General features: G+C 44.6%; 1 long non-coding RNA gene across 1 annotated transcript; it reads left to right on the top strand.

Moving 5' to 3' along the window:
• Positions 1-5,532: 5,532 nt before the first annotated feature.
• On the top strand, positions 5,533-10,738 carry LOC149751008 (uncharacterized). The gene is made up of 2 exons (XR_016398917.1): positions 5,533-6,545; positions 10,551-10,738. It is a non-coding gene; the product is annotated as an uncharacterized LOC149751008 (long non-coding RNA).
• Positions 10,739-25,857: the final 15,119 nt, after the last annotated feature.

Raw genomic sequence — 25,857 nt, 5'->3', positions numbered from 1 at the left:
ACACAGTTAATTTGTCTAGGAACACAGTTGTCTAGGAACACAGTTAACTTGTCTAGGAACACAGTTGTCTTGGAACACAGTTAAGTTGTTTGGGAACACAGTTAACTTGTCTAGGAACACAGTTGTCTAGGTACATAGGTAAGTTATCTAGGAACACAGTTAACTTGTTTGTGAACACAGTTAACTTGTCTAGGAACACAGTTAATTTGTCTAGGAACACAGTTGTCTAGGAACACAGTTAAGTTGTCTGTGAACACAGTTAATTTGTCTAGGAACACAGTTGTCTAGGAACACAGTTCAGTTGTTTGGGAACACAGTTAACTTGTCTAGGAACACAGTTGTCTAGGTACATAGTTAAGTTATCTAGGAACACAGTTAAGTTGTTTGTGAACACAGTTAACTTGTCTAGGAAAGCCTGAGAGTCGACTCCAGGTGAGCAGGGGTCGACTCGTGCTGTTAAGGGGTCGACTCCAGATGAGCAGAGGTCGACTCCAGGTCTGTGAACACAGTTAAGTTGTCTGTAAACACAATTAACTTGTCTAGGAACACAGTTAACTTTATTTTTATTTTTATTTTATTTTCTTTTCTTCTTTTTCTTTCATTTTCTTTTATTTTCTTTCCTTTTTCTTTTTTTTTTTCTTCTCTTCTTCCCTTCTCCTTCTTTCTTCTTCCTTCTCCTCTCGCGAGGCCGGCAGCTACGGAAGGGGGTCGGACGGTGGCGGCCACAGGATGGGGCCACCGGGGGGGCAGCGGCTCCTCTTCTTTGGCACCTCCCCACCGTGGGGGCGGAGGTATTTCCGGCGGCGCGGAAGGGGGCAGCGGGTGCGGGAGGGGGCGGGCTGTGGCCGGCGGCAGGCGCGGGAGGGGGTGGGCCGTGGCTGGCGGCTGCCTTTTTCTTCTCCTTCTTCGGTGGGAATGGGAGAGGCGGGGGCATTTTGGTCCCATAAAGCAATGTTGAAATATATATGGACCGGTTGTTAAACAACCGGTCAACAGGGATTTAATGTTAAAGTTCGGTCAATAAATGGACCGCTGAGCAAGTTCCCCTATATTTTAAGCTGTAAGGAACCAACTGCATCATAATATTAGAATTTGCCACCCAAAATCTGCAAATTAGAAGTCAATGTCACATCCTCAATATAATTGAGTAGCGTTGGTGGAGTGTTTGAGATTTGGCTTGTTGATTATAGTCAGGCTTCGCAATAACATTTGAAGATATTATGAGGAAGTTGTATGGGTTTAGCATGCCAATATGTATGAATTCTAGACCAGAAAATAGCCAGAATTAAAGTATCATATACCATGCCTATGAGACCTAGAGGTCAGCAGGGTATGTATGCTATGCCATAATATGCTAACTCTTTGAATGTGCAGGAATGAAAGAAATGCAGGTGTGTAAAAAGCATGGTTTTAAGTACCAAACCATACCAGTCCATACCTGGCAATACTGTGCAGTAGGGAAAAAAGAAACCAGTACAGAACAAAGGCTCCATACAGTACCACACCAACACATGGTATGGGTGCAATCTTGACTTAGCAGCTTTATGATATGTTGGTATGGGGGCATGCTATGCTGTGCTACGTTATACTGGTAAGGCACCAGTAAAGGATTTGATACTGAGACATAAAACCTTGGTAAGAAGATTCACAGCTAGCATTACTGAATTATTCTACTTCATTAAAATTTATTGCAGACCAATTACTACTGTATGTTAATGTATTTGATTTGTCTTAAACATACAAATATATTTTTTACTGATAAACAAAGATTTAACATCGTATATCATACTAAATTTCTGTTTATAATTTATATGTTATTTCAAAAGTTATCAAAGGCTCAAGGCCCTCTAAGGCACCAACATCTCTTGGAGCCGGGGCGCAAAGTGAGGGGTGCTTGTCAGCAAAGTGAGGCACAAATAGCACACAAATATACATAAATATATATACATGTGTACATATACATATATATACAAGTGTGTATAGGTTAGCGAAACCGTTCCGAACCGGACGGTTCCAGCCGTTCCGAGCCATACCGGCGACCCACCGGTATGGTTACGGCAACAGAAACGAAATTCATTGCTAGAGGTAGAGAAGGCGACCCACCGCTGCCCGCCTCCCTAGTCCCGCGGCTGGGATGCCGCGGACCCGCGGCTGGCGGAGGCCACGGGCGTGTCCCGAGCCACTCCACGGCCGGCCGCAGGCCGTGGGGTGTCGCGGCAACCCCGGGGCTCGGGCACTCCACGGCCGGCGGCGCGCCTCGTGGCTTCAAAAAAAAAAAGGAACAGGGGCGGCGACGTTGAGAGGAAGAGGAAGATGGAGAGGGAGAGGGAAGGGTTTTCCTACCTAATGGGCTTTTGGATTGGGCCAGTGAAGCCCAATCCAAATGATCTGAGTCTTCTACACAGCGGGTCTTCGGGTTGGGATTGCGAGGCCCGGTCCGAATTTCCTCATGCATTGATGCAGAATGGCTCTTTCATATAACCAGCCCATGTTTGTTTAATGGACCAGAATGGGCTTTGGGTCTGGGGCTAAAAAGTAGTAACCTTTGCACTTGTTATTTAAATATTAAATAATTTGAATTAAGGCCCAATTAGTGTGACTAATATACCCATAGTGTATGCATTCGAATTTGACCTGGGTTTGACCCAATTTGATCATTTATTATTATAATAATATTTTCAGAAAATATTATTTAATTAATTATTATTATTTAATTCAAAAAATAAAAAAATATATAATTGCTAAATAGGGTTATTTCACAACACCAATGGCCCTCCATTGTTGGTAGATTGGAACACTTTTAATTAATCTTGGTTGAAACTAAAATAGTTAATGCCATTATTAAATCTTGGGGTTCTGGTTTACTTTTTGGAAAAATAAATGTGTGTGTATTAGCAGTAGGAGTGTTATTAAAATAGTAGCACAATCTTGCTAAAGATACATGCCATTTAAATAATGGTCAGCATTTAACCAAATAAACATATATGCTAAAATAGCAAAGGATTGTGTTTGATTTGGTAGCCAAAAAAAAATCAGGAGTCATAAAAATTCGCATATAAGATTTGTGACATGTGACGTGATCATGATGAATAGTATCTATTTGCTTTTACAAGTTGTACCATAATTACCAAAATGGAATTATTATTGTACATAGGGTAAAAGTTCTTGATACCCACTTAGACAGTAAATATAATTGTTATATTCTAGTTTATAATTGTTGCATGAAATTGAATTATAAAATATTGAATAAAGTATGATATTAATCACTTGAGTATGAATCGTACTTTATTGCATCGATAAGTATGATATTTTTATATGCTTGCTTTTTATTTCTTTGTGAAATCTGGCCGCCATTGGATCCCGTCTACCAAGGCATCCATTCATGAGCAAGGTTATGATCACCTACAGATTAAAACCCTAGATGGGTTGGACAGTGGCCATGTTTTTACATGTTTTTACTTGCCTTTGTAACTTCTTTCAAAACCCTACGCCTTTTCTTATGTTATAAATCAACTGGTCTGATGAGCAATGATTCTAACCTTAACTCTTTCCAAGTAGAAATTATTATATACAGCAAGAGGCTCAAGGGAGATGTGCAGATAGGGCTGTTAATGAGCCGAGCTGTTCGGGCTCGGCTCGATAAAAGCCCGACTCGGGCTCAGCTCGTTAGTCAAACGAGCCCAAGCCTGAGCCCAATTTGAGGCTCGTTTATATCCGAGCCCGAGCAACTCACGAGCCCAAACGAGCTCTAGTCTCCCAGCCCAAATAAAAGACTCTCAGCCCAAACGAGCTCTAGTCTTCCAGCCCAAACGAGCTCTAGTCTCACGAGCCCGAGCTCGGGCTCGCTCTGGAGCTCGTAATTGAAACGAGCTTTACGAGCTCAAGCTCGAGGTCGGGCTCGTTCTGGAGCTCGTAATTGAAACGAGCTTTACGAGCTCAAGCTCGAGGTCGGGCTCGTTCTGGAGCTCGTAATTGAAACGAGCTTTACGAGCTCAAGTCCGAGCCTTTGCTTTGCCAAGCAAGCCCTAGCTCGAGCCCAATACAGAGCTCGTTACTGAGCCCGAACCCGAGCTTCTGTGAAACGAGACGAGCCGAGCTCTCCCAGGCTCGGGCTCGGCTCGGCTTGTTAACAGCCCTACGTGCAGAAGTAGCAACCAAAAGAAAGAGAAGGAGATGGAGAGCAACAAGGTTACTTTGCTCCAGTTGGCGACCATGGTGCTTGTCGCCACCATTGCTCCTTCCGCCTTCGCCACCTGTGCGAATAATGGACTCCCCTCTGATGCCAATGGAGTTACTAGTAACCGGACTCCCCTCTCAAGGTGGAGTCCGCACGAATGATGGTTGTCCTGGTTCCTCATGCAATCTCTTCAATGTCCATTGTTGTAGTGGGTGTTTTTGCCTTCCGGTTGCAATTTTGGTTGGGGTGTGTGTTGGGTCGTGTTGTTAGAGAATGGCGATCTGGTACGGACACCAGTGCCAGATCAGCCATCACTTGAGTCTACGGTCGCTACATGGTCCAACCAGTTTAGTCAGCTTGATTTTATTTTAGATTGATTTTATGTTATGGGTTTGTTTGCAAATTGTCATTTTAGGGCTTTATGAAATTGTTTTTTTTTTTATAGAGGTCTTTTTATTATTTCTTAACCCTATATATATGGGTCCATGCACTTGTTTAGGGTTAATGAATGATTGAATGAAATTAGCCTCCTTTTTTCTGAGATTTTGATGTGAAGCCATGGCTAGAGCCAGGTTAGAAGCCTGGTTCTTTTTCTTCCTGTAAGAACCCATCTTTTTTTTTTTATTTGGGCTGGGGCCGACCCCTAGGCCACCGCGTGCCTAAGGGCCTCGGCTGTTTAGCCACGGGAGTCTTCCTCTCCTCCTTCACCGAACTCCCCCAAATCCACCGGAAAGGGAAAAAAAAAAAATCAATCGAGAGCTCTTTCAAAGAGAGAGAGAGAGAGAGAGAGAGAGAGAGAGAGAGAGAGAGAGATCCGTGAGAAGCTTGGGTTGTTCGCCGTCGGGCCGGCCGGAGGAGTTCGCCGGAGGCGAGGTAAGGTCCTCCTCCTTCTCCTTGTCTTTAGGCCACTATTTTTCTTGGGAATCCGGCCGGCAAGCCACCGGATCGATGTGAACCGTGTTTCCCTGTTTCGATCTGCTTTTCTCTTCCATTCCGGCCGGCCATCGCCGGTCGTGGCGCACTGCCCGCACCGCCGGCACCGCCAGTCATGGGGCAGTGTCGACCATGGGCCGCCGCCATCAAGTTTCTCTGTCAGACGGGAAGAAGGAAGAAGAGAGGAAGAGAGAGGGTCTTTCCCCTCTCTTTCTCTTATTATATAACCCTTTTATTATATTATTTGTTTATTTGTTGTTTGGTTTCCTTTTTACTCTTGAATCCGGGAAGATCATGGCCTTGAGGACTCTAGATAGTCTTGGGATGCTAGATTTTAGAGGACCCTTTAGAGGATTAAACAGGGGTCCTAGATCATCTTATATCTTTGATAAATTTTAATAATGACTTGGTTCTGTAGGGGAACAATCTATTGAACGAGAGGACGCTGAGCAAAGTCCTGTGCATTCCGGTTCATAGATCACCGTGAGGGCGGATGATTACTTGTCGGAGTTTTCAATAAAGAGTAAGAACCCTTGTACGCCAATCCTACATGATATAGATATTTTTGCACTATATATATTTGATATGCTATGATCCAGACAAAGCAAAATAGTTTTATATTAATTATGTTTTGATCGTGTTAGCTTGTGATTGGTGTTGTGATGGATGCATATATGTGTATAACCTACACCTGTATAATTGGATTTATGGATGTGGTGGTATGGACTAACCATGTTTTATTGATTGCCCTGTCACGGGCCGGAAACGTGACCATGGTTAGTCTAGGCCGGAAATAAAGTGGCAAAGGGAATGGATGTGTTTGTGAATTGATTAAATGATCAGGGACTTTGGGCTTATCTCGTTATTATTGATTGCCCCATCACAGGCTGGAAATGTGATATTATCGATTGCCCTATCACAAGCTGGAAATGTGATACTATCGATTGCCCCATCACAGGCTGGAAATGTGATACCATCGATTGCCTCGTCACAGGCTGGAAATGTGATACTATCGATTGCCCCGTCACGGGCCGGAAACGTGACCGGGATGTAGCCCAAAGTCGGAAAGATAATTGATCCGGATCAAGTTAATATAGAATGGAAAGAAAAAGCATTGAAAACATTAATGAAGATTTATGAGCTATCGTATGCTATATCATTTTTGTGTGGTTGAACTTTCATTGATATTTGATGTACATACTTATGTTGATTATTTGAGCCTTTTTGATAGCCGGTTTATGATTTCATGAAATGTGAATCGATTTGTCGTGGCTTTCAAATTCATATTATTATTGTGTTGGTTTGGATGTGTAGGAATTCTTACTGGGCTGTAAAGCTCACCCCCTCTTCTTCTTTTTCTTTACCAGAGTTACATGATGCATTGATTTGGACAGGATGGGCGCAGAGTGCGAGTACCCGAGTCATTAGTTAGTTGGTTTGTTTATCTTTCTTTGATGTTGATGAACATTTGAAGATCTTGTAATTGAACTAATTTGTTTATCTAGTGTGGACATGTTGGATTTTTCTATTTGAATTACTAAATTAATTGTGGATTTATTGGAATTTTTGATAATCATAGGCCTTGCATGATCTTTAGGGCACTGCTCTAGGGCTCATGCGGCCGGTCGCGTGCCGGACCCGGGTGCTGGGTTCGGAGCGTGACAGAGTGGTATCAGAGCTTGGTTAAGGTATCCTAGGGTTTATGTTCAGGTGAGTGTGAGTGGGGATATGATAGGAAAACTATTAGAGCCTTGGTTTATAATCACTTGAGATTGTAATAGGAATAATATTGTAATCTAAGCTTTAAGACCACTAGGGACTATGGCCTTAGTGGCATTAGAGTTTGAGGTTTAAGATCATTGGGGATAGTGACAAAATTGGAATTCGAGCATATGTTTAAGATCACTAGGAATTGTGATAGAAATATATCATAGCTTAAGGTTATGATCACTTGGGACATGATAATTAAATTCAGTGCTTAAGGTGTAAGATAACAGGGCATTGTGATAAAATGCATGCATCGGATTTGGTTTTTGATGAGTGTGGAAGAAAAGTATAAATTGTCTTTGATCATGATAAGAGAGGTTTGACCTAAGATAACTGTAGGAAGGTCAACAATGGCATATCGGTTATACCATGTTCAGATATTATTTAAATGATCTGGAAGTTCAAACTTGATATAGGTTTTGATGTGATCGTACTTTTGGTATTGCTGCTAATTATTAGAGTGGGATTTGTACGTAGATCTTCTATAGTATTGGAGTGAGCTAAGGAGATTTCATAATATTGAAAAGAAATGTTCTTCGAAGTTGAAAATGTATGTGGATTATATCTGGTATTGGCATGTTGGAGATTGCAAATAGGTCTATTTTCTATTAATGTATTTGATTATTTTGAGGCCATAGAGTATGCATTATTGATGGGGGAATTCTAATTATTTGAATTCTCATGTTTGGATTGGGCTACTGGATTTTACTTGTAATTGTAGAAGATTATTTGATGTGTTGATGTAAAACTCAAGCCTAGGTTTAAGATTTGAGCAGGGATCTTTTGTCATTATTGATGAAGCCACTAATAAATGTCATATTGAGTAAAGACTTCGATCATGAGATGCTTACATGAATTATCATATATAGCATTGCTGATGAATGTTAAGAATTTTGGTGGAGAAAGATCTGGAGATTGATAGAGTTAATTTCTAATCATAGTGTATTGGCTCAATGGCTTTTAACCCATTGAATTGAAGTAAATCTTTTTGGAAAGAAAATCAATATAGATTGTCTAATTGAATTGCTGAGAAAATCTAAGGTTAACTTATTTTAAATTAAACCTAGATATTTTGGATCCTAAAATGGTTGTGAAGATCATGTAGTGACGTTAAACTTGATTAATGCCTTGAAGGTTAGTTATGGTTAGTATACTCTACATAAATTGAGGACAGAGAGATCTGGAGGTTCTGCTCAATTAAAGTTTTGAAATTTGAATTTTCCTACTCCTAGTGCAAAGTGATATTTTGGTCCTAAATCTTTAGAGGCTTTAGAGTATTTAATGAATTAAATCAGAGTGCGCAGCGAAAGTGTGGTGGTTTGAGTTATTTTGAAACTGGTTAAGGACAATATTTGATCTAAAAGACATTATGATGGAACACTTGAGTTAGATTCTAATAGAGGAGAATATTGTTTATTCTATGGATGATCGAGAGGTAGCTATGTAATTTTACCAGTGGGCTCTTCTATTGCTGAGAACTTTTGGGAGAATCTTGGGCATCTTAAATTTAGCATTAACGGTTGATGATTCCTTGGTTGGTCTTAGACCTGAAATGTTTTAACATGAATCTCGTACTCCTAGATTGGTATTGTCAATCTAGCTATTTGAAAGGGGTTTGAGGTTTTCCTAGGATAGAGGTTGATCATTAAATTATGGGCAAAGTTAAGAAAAGAAAGAGGATTAAAGATTATGAAGACCATTTGACGATAAAGCCTTCTCCTATCCTTGTTAAGCCAATTATGATCTTTATGCGAAATTAATCAAGAGTAATTAAATTCTCGGAAAAAGAATTATGACATTGGGAGGTGGGCCTTCTTTTGAAGGAGATCAAAATAACCTGCTATGTGTTATAGATGGAAAAGATCAAGTTTTGTGATGTCATGATTTTGTATGTCAAATCTTGTGAGCTTGCATTTTGAGAGGGAGATTGTTTAGGAGTTCGAGGAGTATGTGACGGTTGCAACCTCTCAAAGTCTGAAACTTAAGTATGGTAATTTCGAGGACAAAATTTTTTTTTAGGGGAGGAGAATGTAAGAACCCATCTTTTTTTTTTATTTGGGCTGGGGCCGACCCCTAGGCCACCGCGCGCCTAAGGGCCTCGGCTGTTTAGCCACGGGAGTCTTCCTCTCCTCCTTCACCGAACTCCCCCAAATCCATCGGAAAGGGAAAAAAAAAAATCAATCGAGAGCTCTTTCAAAGAGAGAGAGAGAGAGAGAGAGAGATCCGTGAGAAGCTTGGGTTGTTCGCCGTCGGGCCGGCCGGAGGAGTTCGTCGGAGGCGAGGTAAGGTCCTCCTCCTTCTCCTTGTCTTTAGGCCACTATTTTTCTTGGGAATCCGGCCGGCAAGCCGCCGGATCGATGTGAACCGTGTTTCCCTGTTTCGGTCTGCTTTTCTCTTCTATTCCGGCCGGCCGTCGCCGGTCGTGGCGCACTGCCCGCACCGCCGGCACCGCCAGTCATGGGGCAGTGTCGACCATGGGCTGCCGCCATCAAGTTTCTCTGTCAGACGGGAAGAAGGAAGAAGAGAGGAAGAGAGAGGGTCTTTCCCCTCTCTTTCTCTTATTATATAACCCTTTTATTATATTATTTGTTTATTTGTTGTTTGGTTTCCTTTTTACTCTTGAATCCGGGAAGATCATGGCCTTGAGGACTCTAGATAGTCTTGGGATGCTAGATTTTAGAGGACCCTTTAGAGGATTAAACAGGGGTCCTAGATCATCTTATATCTTTGATAAATTTTAATAATGACTTGGTTCTGTAGGGGAACAATCTATTGGACGAGAGGACGCTGAGCAAAGTCCTGTGCATTCCGGTTCATAGATCACCGTGAGGGCGGATGATTACTTGTCGGAGTTTTCAATAAAGAGTAAGAACCCTTGTACGCCAATCCTACATGATATAGATATTTTTGCACTATATATATTTGATATGCTATGATCCAGACAAAGCAAAATAGTTTTATATTAATTATGTTTTGATCGTGTTAGCTTGTGATTGGTGTTGTGATGGATGCATATATGTGTATAACCTACACCTGTATAATTGGATTTATGGATGTGGTGGTATGGACTAACCATGTTTTATTGATTGCCCTGTCACGGGCCGGAAACGTGACCATGGTTAGTCTAGGCCGGAAATAAAGTGGCAAAGGGAATGGATGTGTTTGTGAATTGATTAAATGATCAGGGACTTTGGGCTTATCTCGTTATTATTGATTGCCCCATCACAGGCTGGAAATGTGATACTATCGATTGCCCCATCACAGGTTGGAAATGTGATACCATCGATTGCCCCGTCACAGGCTGAAAATGTGATACTATCGATTGCCCCGTTACGGGCCGGAAACGTGACCGGGATGTAGCCCAAAGTCGGAAAGATAATTGATCCGGATCAAGTTAATATAGAATGGAAAGAAAAAGCATTGAAAACATTAATGAAGATTTATGAGCTATCGTATGCTATATTATTTTTGTGTGGTTGAACTTTCATTGATATTTGATGTACATACTTATGTTGATTATTTGAGCCTTTTTGATAGCCGATTTATGATTTCATGAAATGTGAATCGATTTGTCGTGGCTTTCAAATTCATATTATTATTGTGTTGGTTTGGATGTGTAGGAATTCTTACTGGGCTGTAAAGCTCACCCCCTCTTCTTCTTTTTCTTTACCAGAGTTACATGATGCATTGATTTGGACAGGATGGGCGCAGAGTGCGAGTACCCGAGTCATTAGTTAGTTGGTTTGTTTATCTTTCTTTGATGTTGATGAACATTTGAAGATCTTGTAATTGAACTAATTTGTTTATCTGGTGTGGACATGTTGGATTTGTCTATTTGAATTACTAAATTAATTGTGGATTTATTAAAATTTTTGATAATCATAGGCCTTGCATGATCTTTAAGGCACTGCTCTAGGGCTCATGCGGCCGGTCGCGTGCCGGACCCGGGTGCTGGGTTCGGGGCGTGACACTTCCCCTCCTCTTTTCTTTTTCTTCTTTCTTCCCTCTCCTCCCTACCGATGCTTTATCATGGCAAATGATGTCGATCAAGTGTGCATTGTGTTGTTGGGTAATGGAAGCTATGTAAGGCTTCATGTCCTACTTCGAATGGTGTTCGATGCTTTAGCATTAAATAATGTCGACTGAGTCTCTGTGTTGCTGTTTAAATGGAAGCTATATAAAGCATGTCTGCTTCGATGTTTTCTATGTGTGTCTGTGTTTTATGTAGCTGTATCTTCTATGCTTGCGTGGATCTTGCCTATTTGCGAGTCCGTAGAGGAGTGCCATTGCATTCCGGTTAGCAGGACTAACTTTCCTATAAACATGTTTCTCATCTTCCCCAAAAAAGAAAAAAAAAAGAAAGCTTTCTTATAAGCATCACTATTTGCGACGTACCCTTTTCTAAAACAATACTAGAGCACTACCAAAAGTGTTATATGGAGAGGAGAGCGTTTGTGTTTGTTTCGGGTGAATCATCAACGTTTTTTTTTTTTTTTTTTGAGGTGAGGCGAGCTTGCACATAGGTTGCATATGATTAGCAGTTAAACATCGAGCATAACTCCTACCAATTCCATTATTTTTCCCAATGAAATAGCAGTTGAATAACTTTTAATCCTCATAATTGCACCTACGAGTTGATTAAATTCAAAATTAGATGCTAGAGGCTGCATCTGGACCATTAGATCAAACATTATACCTAGGGCAATTCTCAAACTCACTTGATTTACATTGGTCTTTCAACCAAAGACTTGAAGAACCAAGTTCAGTCCCTTGTGATGTAATTAACATAAATAGAAAAGAAGTACGGCTGCGTTTCGCAGCTGTTAGCAGTAGAGCTTTCTAAAGTAAAGCTTTTTGAAATAATTTTTTTGTAAATTGCTATTTGTTGTTTGGTAACTACATTTCTAGAGTGATGTAGAACTTTAATATGTATTTGGTAAATAAATCGAGAAAATACTTTTGGTATGATAAAATGACCATAAAGGATATTACATAGTATTATACAATAGAGCATAATTAAATATAACATGTATTAATACATAAATATATAATATAATATTATATTATTGTAATGCAATATAATTTTATTATAATATAGCAATATAATATTGTATACTATAGCATAATAATATAACATAATTTGATATTATATAACATAACATATCAATGTATTATGATATGATATTATATTTATAGTATAATAAAATAATAAAGATATAAAATATTATAATTATTATCATTATATATTAATATTGTATTAATATAATATTTTTAGGAACTAATTTTTGTAATTATAATATTTTTATCGTGGGTATTTTAGTCCAAAAAAATTATAAATCAAAATAGCTTTCCGACGTATGCTAAAAGTGCTTTTTCGAAGAAGCTCTATTTTAGAGCTTCTCTCAAAAAGCCATTTTAGCTTTCCAGCAAAGTTAAAACAGCTTTCTGATTTTTTTACCAAATAACTCTATTCCATCCAAAAGTATTTTTGGAGGATTAAAAACTACTTTCTGACCCATTAAAAGTTCTTCTAAATGGGGCAGTAGTAATAAAATATAGGTAAGACAAAGCCCTTTTATTAAAATATAGACAAAGCCCTTTTATTAAATATTATATTTATAGTACTTTTAGGTGGTACGACACTTAGAAATTGCTATATTTCCAATGAGAGTCTGTCCAACTCCATTTTGCTAGCAGGGCTTGCTTGAAAAGTCTAAGATCTATTCGGGAGAGATCTTTGGAAAAGTTATGTAGCTGTTCCTTTTCCTCTTCGCTATCTCCTTTCTTCTGACTCTCTTGGTTGTACTCATACAAGAGTTGTGTGAGCAGTCGTTGTACTAAAAAAAAAAAAAATCTAAGATCTTTAACTCCCACTTTTTCCATTCGACCTTGCTTGCTAGCCTAGAAATAGTATCCGATCCCTTTCATAGAAATGCTCTTCTAAATTTATCTATCTTCTTAAAGACCCAAGCGGCAACTTGTAGAGTAACATCTGAGGTGTTTGGGCCCTCTTTTCCAGCATCAAGCAGCCTCCTTTCCCTTTTTTTTTTTTTGGGTACAACGGCGCCTCATACACAACGGGCGTGGGTGCAGTCCATAAGATAAAAAAGGATAAGAAAATACAAGAACGACGGGATCAAAGAAGCAGTCTCCTCTTTGATAGCAAACAATCGTTAGCTTCCGGTTGCATGCCTCCTCTTCAATATCGAGCAGTCGTTGATTGGGCCACCTATACTTGGGGGTGTTAGGCGGTAGTGGTCATACATTAGTTAGATGGAAAAAAAGTTATAATCAACAAAAGATGATGGGAATGCGCATGAATCATGCTTTTTTTTCAGGAAAGAAAAATAAGAATAGAGTTGTTATTTGATACAAGATATATTTACATTTGATTTGTTTATTTAAAGCATATAAAAAAATAGAATTATTTTAGGTGCACTTTACATAATTTCAAAGAAAAAATTGGTTAGGTTAGTTCCTATAAAATTAGTTTATATTTTTGAAATTCTGGAAAAAAATTCACATGTAAATATGAGATACAATAATACTTTTAGGGTATTTTCTTTTAGGATTTTTGTCATCAAGTATTTTTTTGGTATTTGTTGACTCATACTGGTTGGACGATTTTTTTTCTAAACAAATATTTTCTCCTTCTAATTTTTATAAATTAAAATTAAAATTTTCTATTTCAAATTGTGTATAAATGAATTATTCTTATTTTCAAGTTTTGTTTTTTCCTCTCTTCGCTGAAGGCTAAAGTAAAATATGGCTTTTACAAAGTATTGTATAAATTAAGCTGCCCTTTAACTTATTTATTCATTATCTTATGCTTTTTTCCTCTCCTCTCTCTTTATTTCTTTTATTTCATCTTTGTTTTGTAGTCATTATATTGTTCTATTATTTAATTTGGTACATGGACGTTTTAGGATTGTTATATGTGCTTTAGTTGTTCTTTAGTAATATTATGTTTCTATTAGATAAACTATCCAATATATAGAATAATAATAAATAAATAACTAGATAACATAATATGATTATAGTTTTATTATATCCAATCAACATAATTATGTACTCTACTATTATTTGTACAATGTTATGAATATACCGGGTGGATGACCACTTAACTTTCACCTCTTGAGTTTTCCCACCTCTTGGATTTTTCACCTTTTGTAACTTCTAAATGTGCCATTTATCCCTTGGGGATGTCTACATTTATCAACCTTTTCATCTTCTCTTGTCTTTTAGGTGTTTTATCATTATGACTATCATACCTCATCATTATAATCCTTGGTCTTTTAAAAGGATACCTTAAGGAGGATGAAATGTACACAAGTGAAAAGAGAAAGAAAGATATAAGAAAGAAATGAGAAATACTATCAGTTCCTGAAGAACTAATTTTCTATTATTTTTTTTGTCTTATTTATTTTCTTATCTCCAATCTCTGTACCTTTTATTTTATAATACGTTATTAGCATGAAGGCTCTACTAATTGTGAAAGTACGTGGTGTTCTTTTCACATGAAAAATATTTTCTGTGCCATTCTTTAATCTGTAAGTTTCTTTCTCAAATTAGTATTCTCAATATCTAATTTGTGCTTTTTATGATTGACATAGAATAGTCATATTATTCACTTGCAATTTGTATCATGCTTTTATTCTTGAAGAAAGTGTAGAACAATATTATTGTTTATATGAATATTACATGATACAAATTCTTAATCCTATGATTCTTGTTTGTAGAGAATGTCGAATCTTACCAAACTTGAATTCGTTGCTCTTAATATTTCTGGCAAGATTACTTATCTTAGAACCTTGATGCTGAGATCCATCTTGATACGATGAACCTTGAAAATACTATAAAAAAAGAAAATCAAGCATCCCAGCAGGACCGTGCTAAAGCAATGATTTTTCTTCGGCACCATCTTCATCAGAAATTGAAAACCGAGTATCTAATGGTAAAATATCTCCTCATTTTATGGAATAGTTTAAAAGAGATATATGAGCACCAGAAGTGTATAATCCTCCCAAAAGCTCAATATAATTGGATGCACCTAAGGTTGCAAGATTTCAAGAGTGTTAGTGAATATAATTCTGCACTCTTTAAAATCAGCTCACTTTTAAAATTATGTGGTGAAAAAGTCACCGATGAGGATATGTTAGAGAAGACATTTACTACTTTTCATGCTTCGAACATGTTCCTGCAGCAGCAATATCATGAGTGGAAGTTCACGAAGTATTATGAACTTATATCTTGTCTTCTAGTGGCTAAGCAAAATAATGAGCTTTTGTTAAAAAATCACCAGTCTCATCTCACTAGTTCCACACCATTCCCTGAAGCGAATGATACATCATTCCCTGAAGCAAATGAAACTTCATTCCAGAAGAATCATGGACGTAGGAGAGGATGTGGTAAAAAGAACTATCATGGTGGCACCAGAAGTGAAACCACCAAAAGGAAAAATAACAAGCGGGATGCACCGTACCACCAGAAGTGGAATAATTCAAATAAGAGAGAAGGCTCTTAGAGTAAAAAGAAATCCAAAGATGCGTGTTATAGATGTGGTATGAACAGACATTGGTCGCGTACCTGTCGTACACCTAAGCATTTGGCAGACCTCTATCAAGCCTCTTTGAAAGAAAAAGACAAAAGAATTGAAACAAATTTGCTGAACCATTAACACATTTCGAAAACTCTGATGGGGTTGATATTACTCATCTTGATATTTCTGATTTCTTTGAGAATCCTAGTGGTAGAATTGACCATTTGATTGGTGATGGAAGTGTTCCTTTTAATTAGTGCATTTTTCTTTATCATGTTGTAAGACTTTATGTTATGTTTTAAGTAAAAAAGTTTTACATATGTTTTGCATGTTTGTAGAGGCATAGGTCTTACTGATGAATTGAATGGTCTGGTAGACAGTGCTACAACTCATGCAATTCTTACAAATAAGAAGTATTTTTAATGCTTGAAATTAAGCAATGCCTATGTCAATACCATATTAGGTTCATTGAATTTAATTGAAGGTTTTGGAAGAGCGTATATCATGTTGCCAAAAGGCACAACATTTTGAATTGACGATGCTCTATTTTCTTCAAAGTCTAGAAGAAATTTATTGAATTTTAATAATATACGTCGTAATGGTTATCATATTGAAACCACTGACGAAGGCAACAAAGAGCTTCTTCTTATTACTCAAATGAGTTCGGGCCAAAAGCTTATTTTAGAAAAGTTGCCTGCTTTCTCATCTGGATTGTATTATACACCGATGAGAATGATTGAATCAAATATTGTGATGCACCAAAAGTGCACCGATCCAAAGGTCTTTATGATTTGGCATGATCGCCTTGGACATTCGGATTCTATAATGATAAGGCGAATTATTGAAAATTCATTTGGGCATCCATTAAAGAACCAGAAGATTCTTTTACCAAGTGATTATCCATGCTCTGTCTGTTCTCAAGGTAAATTAATTGCTAGGCCATCCCCCTCAAAAGTTGTTGTTGAATCTCCTTCATTTTTACAAAGAATTTATGGAGATATTTGCAGGCCTATACATCCATCATGTGGACCATTTAGATATTTTATGGTTTTGATTGATGCATCAACTAGATGGTTACATGTTTGTCTTCTTTCTACTAGAAATATTGCATTTGCTAAACTTCTTGCTCAAATAATCAGATTGAGAGCACAATTTCCTGATTATCCAATTAAGACAATCTGGTTAGATAATGCAGGTGAATTTACATCTCAAGCTTTTAATAGCTATTGCATGTCAATTGGAATTAATATTGAACATTCTATGGCTCATACACATACTCAAAATGGTTTAGTCGAATCATTTATCAAAAGACTTCAGTTGATTGCTAAACCTTTGCTTATGAAATCAAAATTACCTGTTTCTGCATGGGGACATGCTATATTGCATGCAGCATCATTAGTTTGGGTTAGACCATCTGCTTATCATAAATATTCTCCCTCGCAACTTACATTTGGTCAAACACCAAATATTGCTCATCTTCGTACTTTTGGTTCTATTGTATATGTTCCAATTGCACCCTCACAATGCACTAAGATGGGTCCTCAACATAGACTTGGTATATAAGTTGGTTTTGATTCTCCATCTATTATTAAATACCTTGAGCCCCTCATAGGGGATTTGTTTAAGGCATGTTTTGAGGATTGTTATTTTAATGAAACAATCTTTTCATCATTAGGGGGAGAAAAGTCGGTACCTGAAGCACGATATGAAATCACTTGGAATAATTTTTTCTTATCTCAATTTGATCCTCGTGCAAATCAATGTGAATTGGAAGTTCAGAGGATTATACATTTGCAAAGTGTTGCAAATCAATTACTGGATGTATTTACTAACACCAGAAGTGTAGTAAAATCTCATATTTTTACTATTAATGCACCAGCAAATATTGAGGTTCCTGAAAGATAACTTACAAATAAAGCAGTGAATGAGTCTGAGGCACGCCTGAAGCATGGAAGACCTATTGGATCGAAAGATAAGAATTTCCGAAAGAGAAAAGTACGAAGAAAAGAAGCTGGCGCTCCTGAAGAGGCCGTACCCACAAAACAAACCATAAACTTTGGTACTTCTGAAGAGACCATAACTCCCATTCTAAAATCTCCAGGAATACAGCCTCCTGAAGAGGAACCTCCTAAAGAGTTATTCTTTGAAGAGGAAGATATACCTAAAAATAATGAGATCTCAATACATTATATAAGTACAGGAGAAATATGGGATAGAAATAAAATCGAAGTCGACAACATATTTTCATTTAAAGTGGCTCTTGACATTACCAGAAGAAATGTTAGCATTACCAAAAGTAATGAGGAAAGTGAGCCAAAAACCGTCGAAGAATGCCAACATAGAAATGATTGGCCAAAATGGAAAGAAGCAATTGAGGCTGAATTAAGCTCATTAGCAAAAAGAAAAGTTTTTGGACCTGTAGTCCAAACACCTGAAGGTGTAGTGCCAATTGGATATAAGTGGATATTTGTATTGAAGCGTAATAAAAATAATGAAATTTTGCGATATAAAGCACGACTTGTTGCACAAGGTTTTTTGCAGAAGCCTGGGGTTGATTATGAAGAAACTTATGTTGAGATCCCTCACACACGGTAGAAAAATCAGATTGGAAAGGAAGAGGCATGCGCGAGATTCCGTTTATTGCATGAACGTTGTTACGGGGGAACTTAGCCACCATGCCCCACGTGACCGGCACGCGCGCCCAGGAAGACTACGGCAGCCCCTTGATCCAGCAATCCGACCCCGAGTCGGACATCTTCAGCTCCGCAACCCGACCCCGAGTCGGCTGCCCCTTGATCCAGCAATCCGACCCCGAGTCGGACATCTTCGGCTCCGCAGCCCGACCCCGAGTCGGCTGCCCCTTGATCCAGCAATCCGACCCCGAGTCGGACATCTTCGTCTCCGCAGCCCGACCCCGAGTCGGACATCTCTCGACAACGACAGGCTATTTTCCAGAGGCACGCCGCGGCCCTCTGCTCCACTACTCCCTGCAACGGTCGTATCCGGCGCTGCTCCACGATCCCCTGTAACAGCCGTACAAAGCGGAGCTCCACTACGCCCTGTAACGGCCATGTCAGTGGCAGCTCCATCGTGCTACACGATGACCAACCCCCCAAAAGGGCCCCCCAGCCTGGTATATATGCGGCTGGGGGGAGAAGGGGGAGGGTAAGCAAGAACTTTCAGAGCATTCTCCTACTTGCTACTATTATCTTTCCTTCTCCTCCAATCTCCTCTGACTTGATCGTCGGAGGGCCCCCACTACCCCAGTGGTGGTGCGAGGCTTGCTTGCAGGTTTTCCGGTGGAAAGTGGAGCGCAATCAACACCAACCAAGGCAACCCAAACGGAACCCCGTTCACACCGCTGTGCCAATCGTTCTCGGTTTGGACCACCAGCAACAGTTGGCGCTAGAGGAAGGGACCGAATCTCAGAGCGATCGTAATGGCACGGCGAGGTGGTCGTGGAGCTTCCAATGCCTCCGGTCGCGGGGCCTCTCGCGCCTCCGGCCGGGAGGCCGCTGCGTCTCCAACACATTCTCAGCAACACTCCACCGTTCCACCCCCCATTCAGATGGTCGAAGCCGCTCAGTTCGACCAGTTAGCCCAGCAGGTTCGCACCCTCGCGGAGGCAGTGCAGAACCTGCAGGGCGTGATGTCTCGGGCGCCGCAGCGGGCCCAGGAGCCGCTGCTCCCTGAGCGCTCACCTGTCCTCCTCAACCCGCGCTCCTTCCTCTCCCATGGGGAGGAGCGCCGGCGCGAGGAAGATTCTCGAGCACGGTCCATTCTGCCGGGACCTTCCCATCGGAGCTGCGCGGGGTACGAGAGGCGGGCCCGGGCGCGTTCCCAGACCCCCCAGTCCTCAAGGAACCCGCGCTCCAGTCGGTCCCCCTCTCGGTGCACCTTGTCCCCCACCCATCGGTCGCGCTCCCTGGACCGGCGGGTGGACGATCTCCACCGACAACTCCAGGTCCTAAAGGGCCACTCCAAAGATCCCTTCGCCGACTTGGAGATCTCCTCCCAGCCGGCGCTTGCCTCGAGGATCCTGCGGACCCCGAATCCGCCGGAGTTTAAAATGCCGGCGATCGAGCCCTATGACGGGGCGGCGGACCCGTGGGATCACATCGAGAGTTTCAGGACCCTTATGCTCCTCCACGGAGCATCAGATCCTCTCCTCTGCAAGGCCTTCCCGGCGACCCTCCGTGGCCCGGCAAGGGCGTGGTTCGCCGGCTTGGAGGCTAACTCAATCCAGTCCTTCGACCAGTTTACTCGCCTCTTCATCACCCATTTCGCCGTCAGTAGCCGGCGGCGACTGGTCTCCGACTCCCTCTTTGATGTCCGGCAAAACGAGGGAGAAAGCTTGCGGGATTATCTTACCCGCTTCAACAAGGCTACGCTGGAAGTCTGGAACCTGAGCCAGGAAGTGGCTCTTTCAGCCCTGAAGCGTGGCTTCCGAAAGGGCAGACTCACCTTCTCCCTGGACAAACGCCTGCCGCGGAGCTTCCCGGAGCTGTTGTCCCGGGAGAACCAGTATGCGGACGCCGAGGAGGCGGCCGCCCACCGGAGCAAGGAGGCCGCCGAGATTCCTCCAAAGCTCGGAAAGAAAAGGCGAAAAGAGGCACGCCAGAGGAGGAGCCCGACGCCTCAACGTCGGCGCAGGAGCCTGTCGCCGGCGAGGAACCACGGCGCCCTACGCCCTCGTTCTCCGCCCCGACGTTTCAACCGGTACACTCCTCTCCTGACTCCCCGGGCCCAGATCCTCATGGAAATCCAGGGGCGGGAGGACCTCCCGGTCCCGAGACAGATGAAGAAGATTCCTGGGAGGAGGCCCTCTCGGGCGTACTGTGAGTACCACCGGGACCACGGCCACGACACCGAAGACTGCTTCCAGCTTCGGGACGAGATCGAGGCTCTCATCCGTCGAGGGCGTCTCGGTCGATATGTGAACGACCGACGTCCCCCCGCAGACCCGCGTCCGGCCGATCCGGCCCCTCAGGAGCCTCGGGAGCAGAATCGACCCGTCGCGGGCGTGATCCACACTATCACTGGGGGCTGCCCCCGGCCCGAGAGGAACGCAGGGGGCTCGACTGAAGCGTCAGGGGCAGCCGTCGCAAAGAGGCAGAGGGTCGGTAATGTAATCACTTTTTGTGATGAAGATGTAAAGGGGGTTCAGACCCCCCACGATGACGCCATGGTGATCTCCCTCACTATGGCAAACTATGATGTAAGGCGTGTTCTTGTGGATAGTGGAAGCTCAGCTGATATTTTGTTTTACGAGGCCTTCCAAAAGATGAGCTTGTCCAGACAATTGTTGCACAAAACATCCACCCCCCTCATAGGATTCACTGGTGACGCTATCTCGGCCGAAGGTGTCGTTGAGCTTCCTGTGACTGCGGGCGTTGCACCCGCAGAAGCCACGGTGCGGCTCGGGTTCTTGGTCGTCCGTGTTCCCTCGGCCTACAACGCTATCCTCGGACGACCCGGACTGAACGCCCTTCGCGCGGTGGTCTCTACGTACCACTTGCTCATGCGGTTCCCCACGGCGGCCGGGATTGGAGAGGTCCGAGGTGACCAACCGACCGCAAGGCAATGTTTCCTAGCAACTCTCAAAGGGAAGAAGCCCGTAGAAGCCTTAAGCGTCAAGTCCCTCGACGCCAGAGACGAGGTGGCCTTGCGGCACGGGGAGCCGGCCGAGGGTGTGATCGCAGTTCCCCTCGAGGAAGGTCGCCCGGACAGGACGATCCGGGTCGGCGCCAATCTCGACCTGGGAGCTCGGGCCCGGTTGGTGGAATTCCTCCGAGCCAATGTCGATGTGTTTGCCTGGTCGGCGGCCGATGTACCTGGGATCGACCCGGAGGTCATTTCTCACGCCCTCAACGTCGACCCGACCCACCGACCGGTAAAACAGAAGAAGAGACACTGTGCCCCGGATCGGATCCGAGTGGTCGGCCAGGAGGTAGACAAACTCTTGGAGGCAGGATTCATAAGGGAGGTCAGCTACCCCGAATGGCTGGCAAATGTCGTACTTGTCCGGAAGGCGAGCGGAAAGTGGAGGATGTGCGTCGACTACACCGACCTGAACAAGGCATGCCCCAAGGATAGCTTTCCGCTTCCGCGGATAGACCAACTGGTCGACGCGACTTCCGGATATCAGCTGCTGTCTTTCATGGACGCCTTCTCCGGCTACAACCAGATAATGATGGCTCCACAGGACGAGGAGAAAACTGCCTTTATAACAGACTGGGGGCTGTACTGTTATAAGGTAATGCCTTTCGGTCTGAAGAATGCTGGCGCCACTTACCAACGCCTCGTCAACAAAATCTTCAAAGAGCAAATCGGCCGGAACATGGAGGTGTACGTGGACGATATGCTGGTGAAGAGCCGCCATGCAGACCAGCACATCGCGGATCTGGAGGAGACTTTCGCCACCTTGCGGAAGTTTCACATGAAGCTGAACCCAGCGAAGTGCGCCTTTGGCGCTTCGGCCGGGAGGTTCCTCGGTTTCATTATCAACCAGCGGGGGATCGAAGCCAACCCGGACAAAATCAAGGCCATCCAAGATATGTCCCCTCCGACCAAAGTGAAGGAGGTTCAGGAGCTCGCTGGGAGGGTCGCCGCGCTCGGACGATTTGTGGCAAAATCGGCCGAACGCTGCCAACCTTTCTTCAAGGTGTTGAAACGCCCGAAAGACTTCTTCTGGACGGCCGAATGTCAAGCAGCATTCGACCAGCTCAAGGAATACTTGGCGTCTCCTCCTCTGCTGTCCAAGCCGCAAGAAGGGGAGATGCTCTACCTCTATCTGGCGGTCTCCCCAACTGCAGTCAGTGCGGTACTGGTTCGGGAAGAGGCAAAGCTCCAGAAGCCTGTGTACTACATCAGCCGGGTCCTACGGGATGCCGAGACGCGGTATACGAAGGCTGAAAAGATCGCCTTCGCGCTGCTGACCGCGACCAGGAGGCTTCGCCCCTATTTCCAGGCCCATTCTGTCACCCTCTTGACCGATCAACCGCTGCGGCAGATCCTCAGCAATCCAGAGAATGCGGGACGGCTGGTGAAGTGGGCAATAGAACTTGGTGAGTTCGACATCCGCTACCAGCCCCGACCCGCCATCAAGGCCCAGGCGCTCGCGGATTTCCTCGCTGAGTGCACAGTGCAGGAGGCGGAACCTAGGTCGCCGGAAACACCCAGCCTCGACCTCCCGATTTGGACGCTTCACATCGATGGGTCGTCGAACCCCGAAGGTGGAGGGGCCGGGCTGGTCCTTACCAGTCCAGATGGAGTGATAGCCGAGTATGCCTTGAGGTTCGAATTTCCAGTGACCAACAACGAGGCGGAGTACGAGGCCCTAGTCACGGGACTCAAACTCACCAAGGAGCTCGGCATCCGGCGCCTGAAGGTCTTCACCGACTCCCAGCTGGTGGTCGGGCAGGTCCGTGGGGAGTTCGAAGCCCGGAACCCGACCATGCAGAATTACGTCCGGAAGGTGCAAGCACTCATTCCCGACCTCGGCAGTGTCGACATCCAGCAGGTCCCAAGAAGTGAAAATGCCAGGGCCGACAGGTTGTCCCGCTTAGTGAGCGCAGACGCGCACAACTTGTCGAGGGCGATCTACCTGGAGACCCTGGATGCCCCGAGCATCGGCGAGGCTGGAGCGGTGATGGCGATTGATCCGGAGCCGTCTTGGATGGACCCGCTTGTCGCCTACCTCGCCGAAGGGATCCTCCCTGAAGACGAAGATCAAGCTCGGCGACTTGTTATGAAGTCCGCCCACTACGTACTCTATGAAGGGAGGCTGTATCGGACCTCGTTCATCGCCCCCCTCTTAAAGTGCCTCCGCCCCTCGGAAGCGACCTACGTCCTCGGCGAAGTCCACGAAGGCGTTTGCGGATCACACTTGGGGGCTAGGTCCTTGGCGCACAAGATCATGAGGCAAGGCTATTATTGGCCTACCTTGTTGGAGGACTCAAAGGATCGTACGGAAATGCGATGCCTGCCAGCGCCACGCCAACGTCCAGAGAGTCCCTTCTGTCCCCTTGGCACCAATCACTGCACCCTGGCCCTTCGCCCAGTGGGGAATGGATATCCTCGGACCATTCCCCGTCGCTTCAGCTCAGCGGAAATTTTTGATTGTTGCAATCGACTACTTCACCAAGTGGGTGGAGGCAGAGCCGCTGGCCACTATCACGGAGGCGCAAGTCCGGAAGTTCGTGAAGAAGAACATCATTGTCCGATTTGGGGTACCTCGGGTCCTCATCTCGGATAATGGTCGACAGTTCGACAACAAGCATTTCCGTGACTTCTGCGAGGAGTTTGGGATCGAGCATCGGTTCACATCTGTGTCGCATCCCCAAACCAACGGCGAGGCCGAGGTCACAAATCGGACAATCCTCCAAGGAATCAAAGCGCGAATCGGTCGGACGGGGCAAGCTTGGGTCGAAGAACTCGAGAATGTCCTTTGGGCGTATCGGACCACGCATCGGACCCCTACCGGGGAGACGCCTTTCAGCCTAACCTATGGCACGGAAGCCGTTGTCCCCGTGGAGCTCGGACTCCCCTCACCTTGGGTGGCCGCGCACCGACCCGAGGCCAATTCGGAGCAACTCCGAGGGAACCTGGATCTCTTGGAAGAAGCAAGGGAAACGGCGCAGGTTCGGATGGCGATGTATCAGCGGAGGGTGGCCCGATATTACAACTCCAAGGTCCGACCAAAGCTTTTCAGAATCGGAGATCTGGTGCTAAGGCGAGCTAAAGCATCTCAACCTGCGGAAGGTGGGAAGCTAGCGCCAAATTGAGAAGGCCCGTATAGGGTTCGCTGGGTAAACCGACCTGGCTCCTACCAGTTGGAGGCCCTAGATGGTCGAGAAATTCTAAGGAGCTGGAATTCCGCTAACCTGCGGATGTATTACCAGTAGAACGACAATGCCAGAAAGACAGTTCAAAAATGTATAACACTTTTCATTTCAATAATTTCTGGTTACAATGGCGTGCTCGTGTGATTACAAGGAATTCCCAGAGGGAAATTAGGGCGTAAAGAAGGTAAAGAAGAGGTGGAGACTCCGAGGAGCTGAAGATCTGGGATCCCGAAACCTCCATCCGAAGCGGCTGCAATCCCGCCGGAAGTGGGTGCTTCCAACCGGAGGCGCCATCGGCGTCTCACGAAGAAGACGAAGAGCCGGCGCGGATGAAGAAGAACTGGACGAAGGAGAAGTCCACACTGCTCCTGCCCAGAGGCGCCATCCACGCCTCACGAAAAAGACGAGGAGCCGCCGCAGACGAAGCTCCCGCTGCCTCCAGGGGAACGCCACCTCCAAGGGATATTCCGGTCCTCCCCAGTGTTAGGGGAGAGAAGGAATACATGGGAGAAGAGCATATGGAGGCGCGGTCCCGGATCAAGCGCCTGGTGCGGAGCTCAATCGGGAGGCCGAACTTCAAGGAGGGGAGACGTGATCCCGGATGAAACGCCTAGAGCGGAGTTCCGCCGGGGAGAACCTCCTTGTTGATCTCAGATGAAACGGCTAGTTGGCGGAAGTCGCGAAGGGCGCGTCTCCCGTTCCTTCGGTAGGGGTCTCTCAACCATACGCCGGAGAGGAGGCCCACGATCCATGGCAACCTGAACAGCTCCGGCTTGGCAGGCTCCATCGCACCTGCACCTATATTTATAGCCAAACTGCGGCCCCCCGGTCGTTCCGCTGCGGGTGGCTCCAATAAATGCGGGCGCATTGAATCCGGAGCCGATCCGGCTCTCGAGGCGTATCTTCCCGCGATTTCCTAAGCGTTATTCTCCTTAATCGCATTCTTTGTGCAGGACACTCCGGGTGGCCTGTACCCCTAGGTCCACATATCTCCGCTCGCGCCCAGGCCGCATCCGCCTCGAAGAACGCGCGTATCGCGGCCGCTTAACTGACACTCCTCGCAAGCAGCAACTGGCGATCCGATTTCCCAGGTAACCCCTCAATTAGCATTTAATGCCCATCTGGTGTTCCCCAGGCGACGCTTGGAGAGGAGGAGAAACACGATCGCAGCTGGCCATGGAGAAATCCCGTCGGGCGGCAAGCGACAGGCGCACGACCAGCGAGCGGAATTTCCTGAGGCCTGACAACCCTCGGATGCCAGGCTAACCCGATGGTCATCCCGGGAGCAGACTAGCCTAAAGCCCCGACCGGTCGCCTCGGCTTGCGCCAGCCTTGGCCGACCAACGAGCGGAATCTCCCGAGGCTCGGCCCTCGGATGCCAGGCTAACCCGATGATCATCCCGGAAGCAGACTAGCCTGAAGCCCCGACCGGTCGCCTCGGCTTGCGCCAGCCTTGGCCGACCAACGAGCGAAATCTCCCGAGGCTCGGCCCTCGGATGCCAGGCTAACCCGATGATCATCCCGGGAGCAGACTAGCCTGAAGCCCCGACCGGTCGCCTCGGCTTGCGCCAGCCTTGGCCGACCAACGAGCGGAA

Source organism: Phoenix dactylifera, chromosome 17 (assembly GCF_051530095.1).
Source record: "Phoenix dactylifera cultivar Ajwa chromosome 17, Ajwa_hap1_PhDact_Kaust_v1.1, whole genome shotgun sequence".
Lineage (NCBI taxonomy): Eukaryota > Viridiplantae > Streptophyta > Magnoliopsida > Arecales > Arecaceae > Phoenix > Phoenix dactylifera.
The sequence above is the reverse complement of the archived record's forward strand: the minus strand, read 5'-3'. Positions and strand labels throughout refer to the sequence as shown.